The 17,531-nt window shown below is 42.3% G+C and overlaps 1 pseudogene; it reads right to left on the bottom strand.

Annotated features, from left to right (window-relative positions):
* Positions 1–3,226: 3,226 nt before the first annotated feature.
* On the bottom strand, positions 3,227–6,816 carry LOC136480384 (receptor kinase-like protein Xa21; annotated as a pseudogene).
* Between the last annotated feature and the right edge of the window lie 10,715 nt (positions 6,817–17,531).

Below are 17,531 nucleotides of genomic sequence, written 5' to 3'. Positions count from 1 at the left end.
TGGATGGTTGTGTTCATAGATGAAATCCTTCACATACCACTGCCCTGTGTTCTGATCCCATGCAATCACAAATTTAGCAGGTCATCCAACACGAGTAATATCCCGTGGCTTCCGCTTCTTAATCTCCCTCTTCAACTCCTTCTCTTTGTGGAAACCTTCACAACTACAAACAAACTTCCGAAGGGTCCTCTCATTGTGGCTGTTGCCCCACTCACAATAGCTTTTCCTAACACTAAATCCTTTCCCCTTAGCGTATTTGTTATAAAACAGATATCCTTCTGTTTCACTACCAAATATCTTCCTAACAATTTCATTGTACTCCAGCAAAGAATCAAGACCCGGCATTTCCTCCTGCATCAATCCAAAAAACCCCGAGTACATTAGTATGCCACGACCAGATAGTTGCATCATCCTACAAGATATCTTATGCATAACAGGTTCTTTGCCTACAGGTTCTTTGTCTATCCTTTCTAGAGACAATGCGACATTTTTTCTGTCCTATATGTCCACCTGCAAGGATTGTTGTCTGCTCTCTTTTTTTTTTTTAAAGAAATTGTTATCTGCTCTCTAGGGTGCACAAATGCTTGCTGCACCCTGCATGTGGACGACGGTGCACAAAAAGGATTACACAAGAAAACCTTATCTCATGATCAGTTTAAAGTAAATAGTAGCAAGAAGTTATGATATAGGTAACAGAGAAACCAAGCTTCACTAAAAGATGATGATACACAAGTTATCACCATCTGATCAGGATTCATTCAATGAACATTACCACTAAAATTGATTGTATTGCAAGTCACTAACAGGGGAGCAATACTACAGCTCCAACTCACATTAAGAAGTACTGGGGAAAAAGGTCAACTACAAAGTGCTCAGGCTTTAAAGGTGCTGACAAATTTTGTACAATACTAGTTTTTCTCAAGATTGGATTATTGCTCCAAAGGAGGCAAGCGACTCAAGTCAAGGTCAAGCATCAGGTTATTTTCTGAGCTAGGTTGTTAACCTTCCCTAGCAGTTTAGCATAAGGCACAAAAATCTTACATGCGAGCTACCATTCTGAACCTTGTTCAAGTTAAGATGAATAGGGCTCGCCTGCAATTTTTGTTACTTAGCAGATGGAACAACCAGAATCCTAATTGTCGTAACTCAACATCAAATGAAGAACAGAACAAAGTGAACTGGCTCTGGGAATTTCTTCACAGCCCAACCGTCCATTTGAACCAGAACATAGGAATTAGGACAATTCTTGCTTGCAAGCAATTAATTAAACAGCTAATGAGATATTGTAACTGTGCCTGCTATCTATTCACTGACTTGACTCTAATTCAGGATAATACGTGCGGAACAATGACAATAGCAACAAATTTAGCATTATAGTTTGATTGGCGCGATTGCTGCAGAACAAAATCGGAAATCACTGGCGCTGCAGCCCGCTGCAACAAAAGAAGCACCGCAAGCAACCGCAAGGCGGCATTGGGGTAGAGACAGGATCAGGTCATCAGAGGGACTTACCCGCACGGTGTCACGGCGGTGCTCACGGGTGGCACTGCAGGGAGCGCAAGGTGCAAGAGGGAAGCGGCCTGTAGAGACGGAGGTGCCGCTCGCGTCAGGCGGCGGCGCCGAGGAGGAGGGAGGAGCGACGGCGCTAGGCACGGGCGAGGGTAGGTCAGCGACGACGGTGCCGCACGAGGGCGAGGCCGGCGACGGCTAGGGCTAGCGTGAGGGATGGGCGCCGGTGCTGTGGGGAGGCGGATGTCGGGCAGGCCGGCGACGTTTCCCTTCGCGTGGGTGCGTGGGCGGGCTGGGAGGTGGGCCGGCGGGGGTGGTGAGTTGGCTTTGCGAAATGACCATAATGCCCTTGAACGAATAAAATCAATAAAAATAGCTATTTTGGGTAGGTATCAGCAAGCGTCAGTATTTCTAGAAAAATTTTACTTAAGCTACAATTTTCAAAAGCTAGAAGTTTTTATGTACGTATTAGATGAAATATTTTCTCATAAATCTGATTTTTATTTAAGATGGAATATTTTCTTTTGAAGATACAAATTTCTCTCATTAGGATATAATAAAGCATTTTCATATTGAATATTTTTATAGTAAATGCTAGGATTTTTCTGGAGAAAGTATTAACTAAAATGTTTCAAAAATATACATTAATAATATAACTATTAGTGTACATACAATTTTTTGTATGAAAATTCATACTCCTTTTGAAGTGGGGGAGGTTAGTGCAGACCACATGTAGCTATATCTTCTTAGCCTTTAAGATTTCTTCGGAGTAAGTAATCATTATTATAGGGTTTAATATCCTCTTAAGGTTAGCACTGCTACCCATCTTAGATCTTCCTTCAAGCTCTACCTTTAATCTTAAGCAATTTGGTACAAGTTTTGAACGATTGTTTTTAAGAGTGCAATCTACAAGTCCTTATTTTTAAAAGGTAGTACAAAGGATTGTTACCAAAGTTTCAACTTAATTTGGATAAAAAAATCCATAGCAATAAATAAGACTAATATTTGAAACCAAAATTTAGATTCATAACATCATAAGTTAGGCTACAACAAGAGTCGCCTTAGTTTAAGCTTTCAACTAAATGCATATTGAAGATAGAGAAGTGCTATATAGATGCAGAAAAACTATGGATATGAATGAAAAAACATATAGATCAGTGATTGATAAGTTTGTCACAACTAGATAGAGACTGCAAAGTATCTATTATACCATATTGTGTTAGAAAATAAACAAAGATAAAAAAAACATATAGTTTAATATAAGTAATTTTTATTAATCAGCAAGGTATTAACACAATTAATAATGCTTATATCTTCTAAGAGTCTAGTCCATGCAAAAGCATGGGTTGATGGACTAGTGAACAAAATAACTACAGTACCATGCATCAGCAAACACAGGAGGGCTGTATCCAATAATCTTATATTGATATATTCTTAAAAGGGTACCCCATGCATAGATTATTTGAACTATTGTGCCTCCAATGAGCAGAACGAAAAAGGTGCATTACATAAAAAAAGCAAAAATATAACACAAGGGATGATTGAAACCATCAGCATAAACTGGACACATTGATGAATCATCTGTTATCCGAGAATTCTAGCTGCGGCAGGAATCAGTTTGAAGCATCCAAAATTTGGTCTAAGATATAGCACATCAGCACACACACACACACACACAGTTGGTGCTCCTCCATAAATTCATATTAGTATGCATTCCCTACATGAGAGATCCTTTGATGAGAAGCAACTCTTTGATGATGTCCCCAGTTGGCATCCTACGTACTGGATGGCAATTCCTCAGAGCACGACAATCCAAGTCTAAGTAAAGCAATCAGGCAATCAGTCTTTCTTTTGCGTGGCGAATCACCCTCGCCCGCGCCCTGAAGTTCGTCATTCTTGAGGCTCAAAGAGAGACGCATGTCAATAATGTCCATTGTTCCATTATGCAGCAGGGCCAGCTCGACATACTCACGGAGGCTTAATCCTTCTCTGAAGGTGGTATCTGTGGGCCTCCTACCAGTTACCATTTCTAACACAAGAATACCATACTGTAGATGCCTCCATTTGTTGATACAACATTTCCAGCACCATACTCTGTTGCATTAAATGTTTGGACAGTATCAGATATCTTGAAATGTGCAGCAGTACTGTTGCCACAGTAAAAAATGGGTTGCAAGTGTACAAAATTAAGTACTACCTCTGTCTAAAAAAAATGCAACTACGGGTTGCGTGCTAGATAAAGTGGTTCACATTTGATCAAGTTTTTAGTAAATAGTATTCATATTTATGGCTCTAAATTAATTTATTATAAAAATATATTTCCCACTTAATCTAATGGTATTTGTTTGATATAAAAAATTTTAATATTTTTTATCTATAATTGGTCAAACTTAAGATACTAAAACATGATACTGTACTAAAATCGTATCCTTTCTGGGATGGAGGGAGTACCTTCTGTAAATCACCAGAGTAATCTGTTTTATTTGGTAATGAAATAAAGAACGATAAAGGAAAATTACAGAAAGTCATAGACATGTAAACAAAGAAAATATTAGGCTAACCTGGGGCAGCATAGCCAATAGTCCCTCTAAATCCCATCGAGCTCGCCGACTGTTGGACAATTGAGCCTCCGTCAACAATAATCTTGGCGAGTCCAAAGTCGCCAACATGGGCAACCATATCAGCATCCAAGAGCACATTACTGGACTTAAGATCACAATGTATAACAGGTGTGGGCCCATCACAATGAAGGTAATTCAATGCGTAAGCCACATCTAGCAGTATGGTCGCTCATTCAGAGAGACCCAAACTCCTTTCCCTTGTTTGCTCATTTGCGTCAGCATGAATCCAACCATCTAAACTCCCTTTAGGCATAAAGTCATACACGATTGCTTTGAAGTCATCTCCTCTGGCACCGATGCTTGCGCAGGCTGTAATTATCTTGACAAGATTCTGATGCCGCATGTTTCGCAGTGCTTCACATTCGGCAATAAAACTCTTAAGCGCCCGAGGATTTTGAAGCTTTAGTACCTTCACAGCAACAAGATCCTTACTTTCAGCATCTTGACCGTCCAACTCTCCTTTGTATACAGACCCAAATGATCCAGAGCCCAGCAAATTGGTAGGAGAGAAAACATCTGTTGCTTTCACCAACTGAGAGTACGAGATCAATGGGTGGCCTTGCACAAGTGTTGTTGAAGGGGTTCTTGTTTTGGTTCTTTTTCGCCAAGTTAGAAGTATGTAGAGTAATGAAAGGATGACCAGTGTTGCGGCAAGAGAAACAACAATAGGTATCACCACAAGTTCGTGTTTTTTTCTTTAGTGGATGTAACAAACAAGGAGGCAAATGTAGATCTGGTATGCCACCACAAAGTTTGTCATTGCCTTGGATTGAAAGTTCAGAAGCATTTGCAAAAACACCGACATTCGGCACTTCTCCGATAAAGTTGTTGAACGAAAGGTTCAGAGAATAGAGCATTGTAAGGTCCCCGAAGAACTTGGGTACCTGGCCGGTCAAAATGTTGTTTGCGAGGTCCAAAATTGATAAAACTTTCAACTGACCCAAATGTGATGGAATGCTACCACTTAAGAAATTATTTTGCAGATAGAGATTCTGCAGAACTTGACATTGACCAAGAGCACTAGGAATTAGACCGGAAAATTTATTCGACTCTGCATGGAATTCTACAAGATTGTTTAAGTTCCCAATTTCTTGTGGTATTGATCCCTCCAAGTTATTATATGACAGATCAAAAACCGTTGAGAGTGTCTGGATGTTGAATAATTCGGTGGGAATTGAGCCTGGAAAGTTATTTCCTGAAAGGGCTAATTCCAATAGTTTTGTCAGGTTTCCAATTGTGTCTGGTATCCTACCTTTGAAGGCATTTGCGGCTAGGTACAAATAATTTAGTTCCGTAAGATTTCCAATAGCCATTGGGATGAGACCACCTAACTTATTGTCCCACAAAGACAGCCCTTGTAAATTTGTAAGCCTACTAAAGGAAGAAGGAATGATTCCTGTAAAAGAGTTCTTGGCCAAATCCAGAGATCGTAAGTTAAAGAGATTACCAATATCTCTAGGAAGGCTTCCTGAAATTGAGTTGTGTCCAAAGGAGAGGGTTGTTAACGAAGTGGAAAGATTGGAGATTGAATCTGGAAGGACGCCTGCCAACCTGCAATAACTCAAACCTATAATTTGCAACTGGGAGCAATTCGTTAATGTCGTTAAAAATTCCCAATCCTTGGGTTCTTTAGCTTCAAAGAAAGCATTCCTGAGAATTAAGAATTTGAGCTTTGTTAACCTACCAATCTCTGGGGGCACAATGCCGCTTAACAAAGTAGCAACGAGCTGAACTAGCCAAAAATCGGATGCATTACCAATTGAGGTGGGAATATTGCCATGAAACTGGTTGTGGTCCATACATAGGACCTGTAGATGAGGAAGAGCACTGAATGCGTTTGGATGTATTGTTCCACTCAACATATTTTGTGAGACAGAAAACCTTGTTAGAGAGGAGATGTTCCAAACAGAAGGGGGATCAACCCACTAAGATTGTTATATCCTAAGATGAGCTCAGATAACTGGGACAGCAAGTCCAACGATGAAGGAATAGCTCCGGACAACATGTTTTCATCGAGGTCAAGAACCTGAAGATTGGTAAGATTACCCAGACCTGGTGGTATCTCACCTGACAATCTGTTGTTTCTCAAAGACGAGTGTTTGATCGACGATGAGTTTGTAAGAGAGTGAGGGATGTCTCCTGACAAATCATTGATATGAAGGCTCAAATTCACAAGATTTTTCAAGGCACCTATGCCAGTTGGGATCTCACCTTGCAGCAGGTTATTGCTCAGGTCAAGTGTACTGAGGTTGGTGCAGCCTCCCGTGGCCTCAGGAATGCTTCCATGGAGAGTGTTTGTGCTCAGGTTTAGCATCTGAAGCCTACTGAGTTGACCGAGCTCCGGAGGTATCTGCCCAACAAATTGGTTGCCATGAAGGTCCAGCTTCCGGAGAAATGACAGGTTGCCCAGGAATGGCGATAGGCGCCCTGAAAGGTTGAAGGAGCCCATGAGCAGAGAGACCACCCTCTCTGGTTGCCGACGGCTGCAGACAACTCCTGTCCAGCTGCAGTAGTGACTTGAAGTGTTCCATGATGCCAGCAAGCTCTTGGATGGGTTTGACAGCATGGACTTGAAGGCGAGTAGCGCAAGCTCTTCGGTCGTGGCGTTGCTGCTTCCTGCAGACACCAGAGCATGGGAGCAGAAGAACAGCAATGAGAAGCAGAAAATTGTCATCGCTTCCGCCATGAGAAGGTTACAGGGGCACACTTCCCTCAGGCGGAGGGGGGTAGGTTGCATATTTGTAGACAATGCATCTAATCTGAGCTAGGAAGCTGTTAGGACTTAGCCTGTTTGGAATGGAGGATTTCCAAAGGAAAAGCAAAAGAATGAATTCCATAGGAAAGTTTTCTCAACATGCTGTTTGGAACAAAGGAACCTGCATTTCTTAAGTTCTCAAGCATGGAACCTTGCTTTGTTTTCCTGCAATCTAAACACCTAAAGTTTCTATTCTCGTGTTTTTAAATCCTGCAGTTTTCTGTTTTTCGCTCTATTCTATTCCTGCATTTTTCATTATTCCTTTTTTTACATTTCTGCGTTCCAAACAGGCCCTTAAGACTTTTTTTGCAAGGAAAGAAGAATTATGTTAGATAATAGATAGATACATCAACACGTTACAAGCACTCTGGATTACATAAATATTCAGAAACTGATTTTTATCTAAATTGTACCCACGCTATGAATAGCTCCAGATCTCAAAACCAAACTTATACGACGCTTTTCAGTATAGATAACCGCACAGGCAAAAACTCGGCAAAAGGACTGAGAACATATGCCCAACGAACAACGGCCAACACTCATGTAGGCGGACTTGAGAAACTTCTTCTTTCTGATGTCTTCCTTCTTCATTCTGCCACCGAAGAATGAGGAAGACTAATCTGAAAATTATTCTCCCTAGTCCTTTATCATAGCCAGATCGAACCACGACAAAACGGAGAAGAGACCGGAGAAAATTATTCCATGGCGACAACATCATCTCTACCTTGATGTCGTCGTCCGGAAAGAAAGGTCTCCATGTCGTCAAGTCGGTGAAGTTGCTGATGCCGTAGTTGTCGCCCTCATCTTCAGTAAAGCCGCCATAGAGAAAACAACTCCACACTTCCCCTTCACCGTCGCCGGAGAGGAAGAGATAAATCTCCAATACCAACGAATTTGGCATGGAGAAACTCTAACTCTAAGAACTCAATCTACTAGAAAAACTTATAAAAACGATGGATCCCCACTCCCTCCGCCCTTCGGCAAGATGCCGGAGGGGAAGGGAGGGGGATCAGCGGCTGGGGCGAAGCTAAGTATCCATTAGTGGGTGCAAATGCACCCACAACAAAAATGAAATTTAGTACTAACCATCTCACATTCACCACATGTGCACCCCCTCAATGAAGGATCATGCACCCCCCCATGAGCCAACATGGAAGCCTGAAAGCTCGAGTCCACCAATGCCAAGCAAGTAATTATTGCTTGTTTGGATATTATCTCTCTCTCATAGGAATAGATATAAATTGGTGTTCAGATTTGTATCGTGGAAATTTTTTTCAGTTGAGGTATAGGTAGACTCGATACCAAGTACACATAAGAACGGTAAGGTTTATTTGGATCGGCTAAGACTAATTATTATCAGAGCTAAAAAAGCTAGCTAAAAAATGGTGATACTAAACCTACCAACCACAATCACATATGTGTCACATGGACCAACTTCACAACTACCAACTACTAAAGGCTACTAATGCGATGGGGTGTTACAGTTTTATGGCCTTGATTTGTCGAACTATACAGTTCAATAAAAGTTTAGGATTCAAATCGGTTGGCCATGGTAAGATGCCATTTGAATTGCTAATATCATCTAATTATGTGGCAAAATAATCAACAACAACAACAACAATAAAGCCTTTAAGTCTCAAACAAGTTGGCGTAGGCTAGAGTTGAAACCCAGCAGAAGCCATCAAGGTTTAGGCACGTGAATAGCTGTTTTCCAAGCACATCTATCTAAGGCTAAGTCTTTGGGTATATTCCATCCTTTCAAGTCTTCTTTTATTGCCTCTACCCAAGTCAACTTCGTTCTTTCTCTGCCTCTCTTCACATTACTATCCTGACTTAGAATTCCACTACGCACCGGTGCCTCTGGAGGTCTCCGTTGAACATGTCCAAACCATCTCAACCGGTGTTGGATAAGCTTTTCTTCAATTGGTGATACCCCTAATCTATCACGTATATCATTGTTCCGAACTCGATCCCTTCTTGTATGACCGCAAATCCAATGCAACATACGTATTTCCGCGACACTTATCTGTTGAACATGTCATCTTTTCGTAGGCCAATATTCTGCACCATACAACATAGCAGGTCTAATCGCCGTCCTATAAAACTTGCCTTTTAGCTTCTGTGGTACCCTTTTGTCACATAGGACACCAGATGCTTGGCGCCACTTCATCCACCCTGCTTTGATTCTATGGCTAACATCTTCATCAATATCCCCGTCTCTCTGTAGCATTGATCTTAAATATCGAAAGGTATCCTTCCTAGGCACTATTTGACCTTCCAAACTAATATCTTCCTCCTTCCGAGTAGTAGTGCCGAAGTCACATCTCATATACTCAGTTTTAGTTCTAGGCAAACTCTACACACATTTCAATGGATGTCACATGGGATCACACTTTGAAAAAAGATAAATGCTTGAATGGCCTCTAAACTTGACCTTGTCAAAGGATGTCACTTAGGTCCATGAATTTTGAAAACATATTTCTAGGTCCCTAACCTTGTTAAGTGATACACCACAATAGTCGATATAGTCCAAAAATGGACCTGCGGTGCACCATTTTACAAGTTTAGGGATGTGTAGTGCACCATTTGAACCTATGTGGCAGCCCTCGACAAGTTCAGAGACTATTGATGCATTTGACTCTTAAAAAAACAAATTTTACCATGTAAATATTTGCACATCAAGGTTATGTACTAGTGAACAATGTTTTCAAGTTGTCCGATTAATCACGATTAATCGTCCTAATCGGTCCCTGCTGACTGATTAGGGGTACCGTCGACTTATATAAGTCGTCCGATTAATCGCGATTAATAGTGATTAATCGTCCTAGTCGGTCCCACGGCGACTAGGTTCGACTGGACGACTTGAAAACATTGCTACTGAAGTGATGCACCCCCTCATTTCAGCTCTAGCTTCGCCACTGATCAGCGGTGGTGGAAGGCGGTGATGGCGTTGTAGGTCGGAGACCCACGAGAAGGGCAAATCCTGTTAGGACTTCGGACCTAGGAGAGGGCATCTAGCTGGCAGAGTTTGGTCAGTGTTTCTTTGCTGTGGGCACAAACAAAACCATGTTGAGGACAAGCAGGCAACTCCATCCACTTGCAAGAGGCGGCTCACTAGGTGGCCTGCACTTAGCACCACAACTTTTAACAATGGAATTCTCGTTTGTTTGATATTTAAAAAAAATGGGATCTGTCTATTTATTTTACGGAAGTATTTGGTTTGTGCCATACTGTCCTCAATTGTTGGTATTAATTGTAGCTTTTAAGGTCCTCACGTTTGCCATTGTATTTTTTGAAGAAACCGGAGGGGCTAAGCCCCTGCAGGAATTTAAATTAAAAGTGGATAAAAAGAAGTACAACAGAGTTCACGAAATTCAAGAAAGAAAATAGCACGGAGCCTCGCCAAAACATCAAGAAAGAGGCCCTAAAATAACTAAGTCTGAGTGTGAATGGCCTTAGAAGCCACGTAGAAGCAATTGATTGATGTTATATTTTACCGAAAAGGGACGCAAGTTGGAATAGACATGCATGTGTGTGGAACCGAGTCCACCACCCTTCTTCACCCCGGGTCAACTCGTCAACGTCAATACGATGCTTTTCTCGCACCATAGAAAAGTACAAACATGACTGGGTACAGGAGTCGCCGTCGGTTTCCTTCCTTGTCATCTATCTAGCAAGCAATCCAGGTCCAGCCGCGTTTAAGGTCTCAAGGACCACCGTCTCGCATCTCGGCATCTAGCCTCTAGAATCGAATCTACAGGACGGCAAATACAAACCCACCAACGAACTTGACGACACTTTACCGAAAAAACGAAACAACTTCGTTCCCTCCCTTAATAATAAACCAAAGAAAGACCCAAGATTCTCTGGAAACCGCAGCAATAGCTCCAGGACTAAAGTTTAGTTCGTGTCTGTATCGGATGTTTGATACTAACTGGGAGAACTAAACATGAGTTAATTATAAAACTAATTGCACAGGAGTAGACTAATTAGCAAGATGAATCTATTAAGTCTAATTAATTCATGATTATCACATGTTTAATGTAGCACCACACTATCAAATTATTATGGACTAATTAGGTTTTTAATAGATTCGTCTCGCAAATTAGTCTCAAACTAGACAATTAGTTTTGTAATTAGTATATATTTAATACTCCAAATTAGTATCTAAGATTTGATGTGACAGGACTAAACTTTTATCCAAAGAAAAGAGCAAAATTCACCGCTGGTCCCTGAACTTGGCCGACGGTGTCATCCAGGCCTCTCAACTTCTAAAGTGATATCTGTGGGTCCCTAAACTTGGTAGACGGTGTCATCCAGCTCCCTAAACTTTTAAGGTGATCACCGCAGGTCCCTAAACTTAGCTGATAGTGTCATCCCGGTCCCTAAACTTTCAAAGTGATCACCGTAGGTCTCTAAACTTGACAAACGGTGTCATCACTCTCCAAATGTAACAATATTAAAAGTTACCTATAGTACTAAAGTTTTCTCTGTTAAAAGTTACTTCTAACTTTAGTATTATTTTAAAAGTTTTAATAGTAGTATTACATAAGTAACTTGTCTCGGTTATTAATACTATAACATTATTATTAAAACTTTTAATACTATAATGTTGTTATTAAAAGTTTTAATACTATAATTAAAAGTAATAGTATTATAGTATTAATAACATAGAAAAGTTACTTCTATAATATATTATTAAAACTTTTAAAATAATAGTAAAATTAGAAGTAACTTTTAATAGAGAAAACTTTTAATACTATATGAATTTTAATATTATTTTAATATTATTAATGATACATAAATACTAAATTAATTTTAGTATTTTTCTATTTTAGTTTAAACATAATATATTTGTTGTTGTAATTATTTTAATACTTTAATTTATTTTTGGCTGAAGTAAATTATTTTATATAATTTATATTTTTATGATAAATATTATATAAATAATGATTGATTAATTGACATATGTTAGATTCACGGCTAACGTACAATCAGCATGCCACGTCAGCTTATAGAGTAGGTTAGATGACATTTGGACAGGTATGATACCGATTGCCAAGTTTAGAGACCTGTTGTGATCACCTTGAAAGTTCACGGATTGGGATGACACTGCCAGCCAAGTTTAGCTAGGGACCTACGGTGATCATCCTAAAAGTTTAGAGACCTGAATGACGCCGTCTACAAAGTTTAAAAACCCATAGATATCACCAAGTTCTGGGACCGATGAATTTTGCTCAAAGAAACAAACAAACATGTTGCCGTGGAAGGAAAGCAATTCTACTCTAGTGGCCGGTACATGTTTGATTTTTTTTTTTTGAGGGAAAGCCAGTACATGTTTGATGACTTCTACTAATGTGGTTGGCCCATTTAGCTTTAGGGAAGCTGTGGACTGGGATTACGTTGACCCAAGTCAGAATAACCTGGCCTTATGCGTTCAAGCTACAAGCCTACTAAAAGGTCCTTATGTGGTTTTGGTAATTGAGTGACAATTTAGGTGGACTAATTGTGTTTATGTGAGATACACAGGTGATTAGTCCACAGGTACATGTGTGTGAGCAACATATGCCATAAAGGTGAAAATAGCTTGGAGATGTTGCAAAGCTCACACATGTGATGATGAAGGAGCTCATTGCACATGAGACATGACATTGAGTCATGTGATCAAGGTGGAAAAGATCAAGACAAGACTTGGCTTGATGGATCGGTTGCAAGCTTGAAGGGCAAGTCGGAGGCTTTGGAGCGATGGACCGCATGGCGGTGAAGCTTGAGCAAGACTTGGTGCCGATAGACGAAGGCAACGGTGAAAAGCAAGTGAAGTCAAGATCAATGAACCAATATGATCACGTGATGATATGAAGTGGATCATATCATTGTTGATCATGTTGGTGCATGTACATGTTGCATCAACATTGGAGGAGATGAAATGAAATGCGCAAGGCGAAGGTATAACCTAGGGCATTTCATTTCACCGGTCATAGGTGTGTAGAGAAGTTGATGACCGGGTTTAGGATAGATGGCCGTACTATCAAGAGGAGCAAACTTGTTTGCATATCAGTCATCTAAGTGCCACTCGAGTGATCTAACTTTGCATCATCGCTAGGATTGAGTGGCGCGGCAAGTTGAGTGGCTAATCCTTTAGAAAATGATTATAAAAATGCTAACACACATACACATGGTGATGTACACTTGGTAATGTTGGCACATTTACAAAGGAGATGAAGTTGGAGTTGATGTGGATCAACTCGGTGATGAAATGGAGACGAGAAGGTTTTGAAACTCCACCGGCGGAGTATCCGCCCGTAGAGTGCGGATAGTCCGACGGTGCCACCGGCGCCCTATTTAGAGAAGATAGGGTCTCACAGAGTGGACCGGACGCTGGTCACGTGGTGACCGAACGCTGGGGTCCTGTGTTCGGTCAGTGGCGGCCGAGAGCGTGCAGGCGTCGGTCTTCGACCGGACGCTGGCGCTGGAAGTGATCGGACGCTGCCAGGGTACGTCCGGTCAGGCTGACGTACGGTGACGTAGGCAACACAAAAAAGTTGGAGAAGGACCGGACGCTGACGATGCGTCCAATCTTGACCGACCGGACGCGTTCGGTCGTGACTGGTACCTTACTGGAAACGACGAGACGCTGGGGTTGCTGTGTCCGGTCAGTATGAGTAGCTGTGTCCGGTCAGTTTGAGCAGCTGTGTCCGGTCATCACTTGACCGTTGAGATCAAGTGACTAAGGTTGAATGGAGGCGACACATGGCGAGTGTCGATGCGGGACCCACAGGATACCCCGCAAGGGAAAGAGAAGATCTAGTCTAACTAGGATTCTTCCCATGTAATCTTAGTAGTAGTACTATTCAGTAATCCTACTAGGAACTCTCATTGTAAACCGACTAGGACTCTAGCCTCCTGACTATATAAAGGAGGGCAGGGCTCCTGGGAAAAAAAACAACAGATCACGATTTCTACAACACAATCAATCCAACGCAGAGGCTAACGCCGACTGGACGTAGGGCTGTTACTCGACCACAGTCGAGGGTCCGAACCAGGATAAATCGACTGTCTCTTGCGTTCACCGTCGAGTTCCGCATATGCTGAAGCCCGAACATACTGCCTCGGGTACCCCCGTGGTAGGCTATCGGTGGTCAAACATCGACAGCTGGCGCGCCAGGTAGGGGCTTTCGGCGAATTTGCATCCGAGAGCTCGATGGACCTCAACAACATGATCTTCTCAACGGGATCAACTTTCATCTTCGGCTCATGGATCTACGAGGCGGACAATAATGGCAAGCTCCAAAGTCGTCTCCTCGAAGATTCGAAACACCATGAAGACGATTCTATTCCGACGACCACGACAGATCAAATCTCTGGAGGATTCGCGCAGCTCATAGTGTCTGATTCAACTCAAGTTCCGCAGCTTTGCGCATCCGACTCGAATTCGAGCTCCGCATTTGAGTTGGAGTCTTATCCGAGTCCTTTCGGGAAACCGAGTTCTTTTCCGATGGGACTTAAGAACGCGGCCTTGACCTGTCAAGAATACAACTCGGAGTACGCGCAGAATCCCTTCAAGAAGTCAGATCTTCCTCCACTCAGACTCCTAAACATGGCAACATCTTATCAAGCACGGCTCAGAGAAGTCCTCGATCCAGTACTAAGAATGCCGCTGAAGGAAGCTCAGGAAGGTCTCGTCCTGACTATAACATCTCAAGACTGCATCGTTCACTGGCCGGACTCTATTCCTGAGGATAACAGTACCCGATTGGACAACACGACGACAACGGCTATTCTACCCTACCAAGAAGGGGACTCGATCTGCGACATCGAGGCATCTACTAAAGTCATCAGCAACTCCGACAGTATGAAAACCAACACCAATAACAGAACGGCTCACGCACGGGAAGTACTCATGGTTCGACGTCCTCGGTCACCATTAAATCCCCCAAAAGCACCCGATGTCAGGTCATCAGATGAATCAGAATCCAACATATCACCCTTTGCCCAGGGCTACGATGGAGAAACCGAGAGTCAGAAACAAGCTAGAGAAAGGAAAAACAAGTTGAAGCAAGGGCGCCAACATCGTGCTAGGCAGCGCAGGGAAGCCTGGATCAGATATGAGTCAGAGTTGGCTGAATACGACAGAAGAAAATCACAACAAGAAGTCGAAGGAAGACGCACGACAAATACGCCTTACGATAAGATTCGAGAAGCATTAGAAGAACTCAGAGCAACTTCACATCCCGGTGAGAAGTATGAACAGCTCCAAGACTTGCTCCGGTCGATGATCCCGAGAACGCATGAAGAGAGAGACCAATCAAGACTACCCGTCAGATCAACAACCCACAGGCAAGAAGATCAAAATCAAAGGAAGTCCGCTTTCGAAAGACTTGGGCCAAGTGGAAGCTATAACGGAGGAAGTAGGAAGGAACATAATCAAGGCCACCAATTTGAACAACCAAGAAAGACCAGGAGTAAGGTGCCTACCCAGATAGCCTCGCAGAATTATTCCCATCAAAACAACAGTTGGCCAGAAGGAGGTGCCGAATCCGAATTCAAAGAAGCCGGAACACACGACAGATTTCCCTGTTTCGCGAACAGGCTTGCATCGGTACGATTACCTCACAAGTTCAAACCGTCTAACCACTCTAAGTATGATGGCAAAACTGAACCAAGGCAATGGCTCAGAATATATTCACAATCAATTGAACTAGCCGGAGGAGACGACGATATTAAGACCATGTTCTTTCCCATGGCACTAGAAACTATGCCCCTCCAATGGTTCGATAAATTGAACCCAGGGTCGATCAGAAATTGGGAGGACCTGCAAAGAGCTTTCTGTGAAAATTTCGTAGGTATCATCACACACCCGATCACTCATGCGGAACTGAAAGGACTCAAGCAAAAGGGAGGCGAAAGTCTCAGAAATTACTATCGACGATTCGGCGAACTGCGGGCTCAAGTGCATGACATCACCGAACAAGAAGTAATTAAAGCTTTCTCTCACGGAATCATGGCTAGGTGGCAATTTCAAGACTTCTGCAAAGAAAATCTGAGAAACAATGAAGAATTCAGACGAACAGTGGAAAAGATGATTACTGCAGAAGAAAAAACACGAGAGAGGTTCCCGAATAGAAGCAACCAGGACAACCCGGACAAGCAAAATCATCGAAATAGCAGACATCAAGAAAGAAAACGTAGACCAGACAATACCATAGCAATGGCCGACAAATCAAAGAAGCTTTCCAAACCCAGAAGATATGATGACATTGAAAACATGCGTTGCCCATTGCACCCCAATGGGAGACACACCATCAGAAATTGCTACACTTTCAATGATCGATACACAAGAAAAGATAGTAAGGAGAACACCAAAGAGGACAATCAGAAAAAAGATGAAGACAACCACGAGGACAAAGGATTCCAAAAACCCAGGGGAACGATAGCAGTGATCTTCTCAGGGGCTCCAGATTGCAGAAGCAAACATCAAGAAAAACTAGCACTACGGGCTATCATGATAGCAGAACCGACTACACCAAGATATCTCAATTGGTCACAGTATCCTATCCAATTTACCAGAGAAGACCAATGGACTAGCGTGGAAAATGCAGGCCATTATCCACTGGTTCTAGATCCAACTATTGCTGGTATGACTGTCACCAAAGTACTAATCGACGGGGGAGCCGGACTCAACATCATCTTTTCAAAAACACTAAGAAAGATGGGACTACAACTCGCTGGGATGATCACACCAACAAGCACACCTTTTTACGGCATAGTACCAGGCAAGGCAGCCATGCCACTTGGACAAATTACTTTACCCGTTACTTTTGGAACTCCTTCGAACTACCGAACAGAGTTTATCAAATTTGAGGTTGTAGACTTCGATTCGTCATATCATGCAATCCTTGGACGCCCAGCATTGGCAAAATTCATGGCAATACCACATTATCCGTACTTACTGCTCAAGATGCCAGGACCCAACGGTGTCCTTTCTCTTCGAAGTGATTTGAAGCGTGCTTTTGACTGCGACGTTCAGGCAATCCAAATCGCAGCCAAAGCACAAGCCGACAATGGAAGAAAAGAAATAGCCACAATTGCTGCAGAGATGAGCCAAGAAGAATTAGAAATACCGGCTAAAAAGCCCAGCATTATCGCACCACCAAAAGAAGCCGACGTCAAGCAAATCGACTTGGGCACTGGCGATACCTCCAAGACAGCAACCATCAGTGCTCACCTCTCGGCAAAATAGGAACTCGCGCTCACCAACTTTCTTTGGGACAACAAAGATATCTTCACTTGGAAGCCAGCCGACATGCCAGGTGTCCCAAGAGAGTTGGCTGAGCACAGAATTGATGTTAATGAAAGCTCCAAACCTGTAAAGCAACAGCTATGATGATTCTCACCTGACAAGAAGGCAGCAATTAAAAAAGAAATCACAAAGCTAATGGCGGACGGATTCATTAGAGAAATCCTTCATCCAGATTGGCTAGCAAACCCAGTTCTAGTACAGAAAAAGAACACGGACGAATGGCGCATGTGTGTTGATTACACAGATCTCAACAAGCACTGTCCGAAAGATCCATTCGGGCTACCACGCATTGATCAGATAGTTGATTCAATAGCAGGATCCGCCCTATTATCCTTTCTTGATTGCT

Source organism: Miscanthus floridulus, chromosome 9 (assembly GCF_019320115.1).
Source record: "Miscanthus floridulus cultivar M001 chromosome 9, ASM1932011v1, whole genome shotgun sequence".
Lineage (NCBI taxonomy): Eukaryota > Viridiplantae > Streptophyta > Magnoliopsida > Poales > Poaceae > Miscanthus > Miscanthus floridulus.
Note: the sequence above shows the minus strand (reverse complement) of the source record. Positions and strands in the feature narration are given on the sequence as shown.